Raw genomic sequence first — 6,000 nt, forward strand, 5'->3', positions numbered from 1 at the left:
AGAAAACTGGGGCTCATATGGCTATTTCTCACTGTTTTTCAGCATGTTTACAGATGTTTAGAGCATCTCACACCTGACTTCTGTATCTCCGCTATATTATCAAGGTAAAATTTCTCCCTGGTGTTTGTGGGGGACTTTTCCACAGCAAAAGAGAAAATGTAAAAAAACCCAACCAACCAAACAAAAAAACCCCACCCCCCAAAAAAAAAATTAGCACATAAACTATAAGATGTATTCAATAGCAACATAAACCATGCAGCTAATTTTTAGCCTTCTTTAGAAACTGGATTTTGCATTGGCTTTGAGCCAGAGGTGCTATTAAGTAGTTTCTGAAAGTGGCATTTGAAGTCTACTCAGTGGTCTGTGGGAGAAAGGTGGTTTAAGTCATAATCCTACCAGAGAGACTGGTACATCATAGAAACCACAGCTGACTGGCAAACTGGTAATTGAAGTGGAAAGGCTGGTGTTTGAGCTGATATGACTCTTGGCTTCCTTACTCACTTCTGCCCTTAGCATCTAGGATTGGAAGCATGCGGTGGCAATGGAAGCTGGAGGAGCATTGCTCCTGCTTCAACCATCTTGACCGTGAATAAACGATGTCTTGAAATATTTCAGTGTTTTCCTTATCTACTTTTTGAAATTTCCCCAAGGTATTTTGATACATTTTCATTCATTCTCAAATTAGTAAATGAATGAAAAAGTGAGTAAATAAAGCCCCTCTGGAGAAATATGATTTTGTTGATTTCCATACTGCACTGACCACTGATGTTTCAAATTCTTTTCTTTCTGCCCCCTTGTTATAAGTGAATATCACTATTCTCATGCCAACACTCTGATCAACTTTACCATAAGCAACCTTGCTTATCTCCAAGTGTAATTATCATGTTCCTCTGCTGTGAACAGATATAATATGCTTTATCCTTTTTATAAACTGTTTGGGAAAGCCGATTCTAGATATGGGGAAATGGATATACTCAGGGAGGCCATTTGAGAATTTATCTACATTAAAAAAAAATATTTTTTTTTTTAACTTCTCAGAGAGCAATGTTACATACTGAGCTTTGCTCCTCCACAGCGAGATATGAGTTAACTCCTTTTCCATTTGACAAAAGTTATTAATATCCTGTGAGAAGATATTAGAGCTTAGGGATATGAAAACATTTAGGAAGCAGTTGTTTCTATAAAATAAGTTTTTTTCCTCCTCTATTCTTCCCCCTTTGGCAGTAAATCTGTATGAGGAAAGGTGACAGGATAGAGCACTTTATGCTTCTGTCCACACACCATTGTACCATCTGGGCACACTCTTGAAGTTCGTTGCTCTCCTTCTTGTTGTTTTTAGATGGAAGATCAGCCATTTACTCCGAAACCACACTCTCTGTCTTGAGACCTGTGTGCAGAGTATGACAAACTAACGGAAGCTCTTCTTGCCTGCTTGCCTGCTTTTATGATGTGCCAAAGATGAGAAACTGGAATAAATTGAGCTTGACCTAGCATGTTTAGAAACATGACCTCACTGGAACTTAGCTCCCTTGAATACAAATGTCATGATCCTTTTCTCTTTTCCCAGTGTTCACTCAGTGCAGATCTCATTCAGTGATAGCTAGGGAAAACTTGATTGTCCCACAGCACTATCAGCAAAAGTGTGGAATGAGACATTTCTGTTATGCGAGAGCTTAATTACTGAGATACACTGGGGGAAGTTCTCAGAATTGAGAGACTGGTTGATTCATTACTACCAAAGTTCTTCATTAATCTGCTTTTAACTGTGTGTTGGTTAGCCTTTGACCTTTTCTTTCAGACTGAAGACTTTAGCTTAATTAATCTAAAACACCAGTTATAACCTAGTAGAAGTATAAGAGTGGAGGCAAGTTCCTGGATTTTATTCTCTCTCTGGTAACCAGGATGAGTCACTAGCTGCAAAAGAGGTGTTTCATAAAGTTGGTAGTTTTGGGGCAGATTCGCATAGATCTTTTTCATCCTCTGTGTTCTAGAAAACAGTTTGTGTTTTAATTCATTGCCGTTCCTTTTTCCACAATGCTCTCTAAAAACCAAAGTAAAACCCATTCCCAATCAGAGATGTATCCCTTCTGCTGTAGGGGATGATCCAGTAATTCAGTTCTAGCAAGCATGTTAGAAGACCCCCAAAGAAAAAAAACAAATGCTTAGTGGACATAAAATGCTTTTGCATTGAGACCTATTGACTGCCAAAGTAATCCAGCATTTCCAAAAAGCTCAACTTATGATGCATATGAGGTATGCATCCTATAAATCTGCATTTAATAGACTACATTTTTTCTTAAGGTTCAATTCTTTTCAGCTTTCAAATACAAAGCGGCACTCTGAAGGGTAGATTATAGCTTTTTCACATAAGTTATTAGCTGTTTGTGTATATATCTACCAACATTATGTTAAGCATATATTTTCCTGAAAATCATATCCAGTAAAGAAAAAAGACATATAAAATAGGTAAAATCTTTCAGGAAAGAAAACTGCTACTGTCATTCTTGCATTGGTTGGGGAATCTAGAGATTCGGTTGAGCTCTCAACTGTGGCATAGACTTTCCATGTCATCTTGGACAAAGACAGAGTCTCACTTCTCCATTGGTCAAATTACATTTTCTTTGCCTTCTTTGCATTTGTTTGTACTCTTTGTATCTCTCCTTTCATATAATACACACAGAAATTTTCTTGCTTAGAGTATTTAACATATCTTACCATAAGTTTTTGAAACAAAGTTACTCATGCACTTTGGTTTCTGTATGAAGAATGCCGTAACACTAACAGTAGCAAGAATGAGGAAGATTATGAAATGTGGATATCAATATTTACAGAGAATTCAAGCCATACAAGTACTTGAAACCTTGTGTAAAGCCAAAGCTTTGGAGGTACCCTCCATGTGACCTTTGCTTTCCCTAAGATCTCATTCCCTTTGACACCACCTTTGGAATCAAACTTTATGCATATTTGGGATTGGATCCAAAGTCTTTAAGGCTTGTAATGATCTAACGCACTGATAGAGAACTTTCTTTGATATCTGGTGCCAAATTTTTTTTTAAAAGTATTTCAGTTCATTGTAATTGGTGCCAGAGCAGATCTTTGTTGACAGCAAACTTGAACCAATGCCAGTAGTTCACCACCACTGATCTAACAGCTCATAGAGATAGATGATGTTTGATTCTACTTTTTGTCTACTGTTGGAATGAAAATAAACTGCACTTCCTATTTGTCCACAAACTCCTTACAGATACTCTTTCTTCCTACCTTCTGCTTCAAAGGGCTCATGAAGGCCTTGCTCTGAAGAGAAGCCTTCCTACTTTTCTAAATATGCTTGTGCAAGCAGATTTCAATGCACTGTTTCTGATCTAGTATGAGATAGCTCCAGATTAGGATTTATGTCTCTGTTGTAATAAGATATAGAGACCTCATAATATATCCTGCCTTTAGTGAAGCCAGCTATATTTCTACTCCAGAGCTGGCTGAACACAAGTCTGAAAGAGCAGGGCTTGCTTGTATCTCCTTTGAAAACCATGTAGGAATGTACATATATTCAAACTGAAATAAGAAGCACACAATTTAGCAGTGAGTTTGAATATCCATTGGAATTACCTCCCAAGAGGCAAGGTGGCTACATATTCATTGATACACATATATAATATCCAGTCATAACCAGATATTTTTGCAAAATTTGTGCTTAAGCCAAACATAAGTTATGTGATAATTATGTACTATTTATTGACTTAAACTAGGGATGGGATAGTTGCATTGCTTAATTGCTCTGTCATATACTAGAGTTCAGACTAGTTCACTCGGTAATCTATTTTGGCCTGAAGTAATATAAAGCTCATGTAATTTCTTGAAATTAGTTTTCATTAGACATGCCATCATGTTTTTTGAGGCTAATGACTGAATAGGGAAGCTGTTTGGAGACACTAATTAGCATTCCAACACCAAATAAAGTTTTCCCCCTATCTGAATATGCTCAGTAGCTGTTGTCTGTACTACCTTATAATTCCATTTTACACGAGGCGTGTATTTAAAAGTAGCATTTTCCTGTCTTTTAAATACAGTGCTAAAATTACATCATCCAGGTCTCAAGGATGATAATATTATGGTGCAAGATGAGAAAACATCACTAAACAATTTAAAAATTTACTTCACAATAATCTGCAGGGGTGAAAAGTTTTGAAAAATTATGTCCAAGCCAATAATTATGTCAAGCGCACAGTCCAGTGAAATGTATGTTACTGTGACGTTATTCCAGTCTAGATGCACAGGAAAATTTCCCAAGAATAGTTACTGATGGCTTGCCAAAAGATTGTATTCCTGGCAAAGAATCAGTTCAAAGTTAAAGCTGGTAGTTGTCATAACTTTAAAGCATAAATATCAGGAAAAATAATATGTGGCAGGTTAAAGGCTGATTAATATCTGGATTTCCATGCAGTGCAAACACATCCTATGTTACGCTAGTTAAGTAAAACAGCAATATTTACACAAATATAATTAAGTGCAGTAAGTACACTTTGGTAAAGTATTACTACTTTGAGCCACTTACTATAGGTTTCTTTGCAAATGATCATAACAGACTGAGCAGCTCTTCTCAGTTGTTTTAATGGAGCTAAGAAATACTCATTTCAAGATTTCAAGATTAAAAACATTTTTTTTTTTATGTTTTGCAGAACATTTTTTTACTATACACATTTTTGAATACTGTGCTTAGACCCAAGATGCGTGTAAAATTGAATTTTGAAATTTGGTATGACAGCAAAATCTGACATGCAGAGGTATTTTAGTGTCTAGTCTAAAATAATCTTGGAGAGATTAAAAACTTAATGCTCATTTATGTTAAGACTCATAAGCGTCGTAAGAGTTATGAGCCTTAAAAATAATTTCTGGATAAAAAAGCTTCTTCTGGAGACTCATATGTATTACGAAAGTCATAATTCAGACCCATCTACTTCAGGCAACTAACATGGGCTTGCCTTAGAGGTTAGTAATTTGCTACGAGCATCTAAGATAGATTCCTACACCTCTGCACAACCTGTGGAAAACGTACAGAGATGTCTGCCTTTCTTACTCCTTCTGTTATGCATCTTTTGTTAAGATAAGCCATTACAAGTACCCCAATAGGAAATACACATATGGCTGAACAAACACAGAACCAGGGCTTGGTTTGGAAAAGGATTTGTGCAGGAGTCACTTTGGAAAGCAGATACCTAGCAGCAGTGGTAGATACAGGGATGGAGGGTAGCCCCTCTTACGCATTAGCCTTTTGATTAGAGCAACTCGCCCAGGCAGCAAAGCCCTCCATCTCTTCTGCAAGAGGTTGGTGCACACATCCCCTGCTTCTCATTAGATCATGGAACAGATCCTCCCGGAAGATATATCAAAACATATGGAAAACAGGGTAGTGATTAGAGACAGCCAACATGGCTTCACCAAGGACAAATCATGCCTGACTAACCTAGTGGCCTTCTGCAATGGAGTGACTGCATCAGTGGACAAGGGAGTAGCTACAGATGTCGTCTACCTAGACTTCTGTAAGGCCTGTGATTCCTACCTCTGAATTGGTGAGATATGGATTTGATGGATGGACTATTAGATGGATGAGGAATTGGCTGGATGGCCACGTCCAAAGAGTTACAGTCAATGCCTCAATATCCAAGTGGAAACCAGTAACGAGTTGTGTCCCTCAAGGGTCCATACTGGGAACAATACTATTATTTAATATCTTCATCAACAACATAGATATTGGGGATTGAGTGCACCCTCAGCAAGTTTGGTGGATGACACCAAGCTGAATGGTGAAGTTGATACACTTGAGGGAAGGGATGCCATCCAGAGGGGCCTGGACAAGCTGGAGAAGTGGGCCCATGTGAACCTCATGAGGTTTAACAAGGCCAAGTGCAAGGTCCTGCACCTGGGTCGGGGCAACCCCCATCAAAGCTCTCGTTTGAATAGTTGCTACTACCACCAAGATCTGCACCTGCGGCGGCTCCCCCC

At 38.1% G+C, this 6,000-nt stretch overlaps 1 protein-coding gene across 1 annotated transcript in view; it reads left to right on the top strand.

Moving 5' to 3' along the window:
• SEMA3E (semaphorin 3E) overlaps window positions 1–6,000 on the top strand; it is a 158,361-nt gene that overhangs the window by 80,798 nt on the left and 71,563 nt on the right. The window lies entirely within an intron of this gene.

This window comes from Aptenodytes forsteri, unplaced genomic scaffold (assembly GCF_000699145.1).
Source record: "Aptenodytes forsteri isolate BGI_AS27 unplaced genomic scaffold, ASM69914v1 Scaffold87, whole genome shotgun sequence".
Lineage (NCBI taxonomy): Eukaryota > Metazoa > Chordata > Aves > Sphenisciformes > Spheniscidae > Aptenodytes > Aptenodytes forsteri.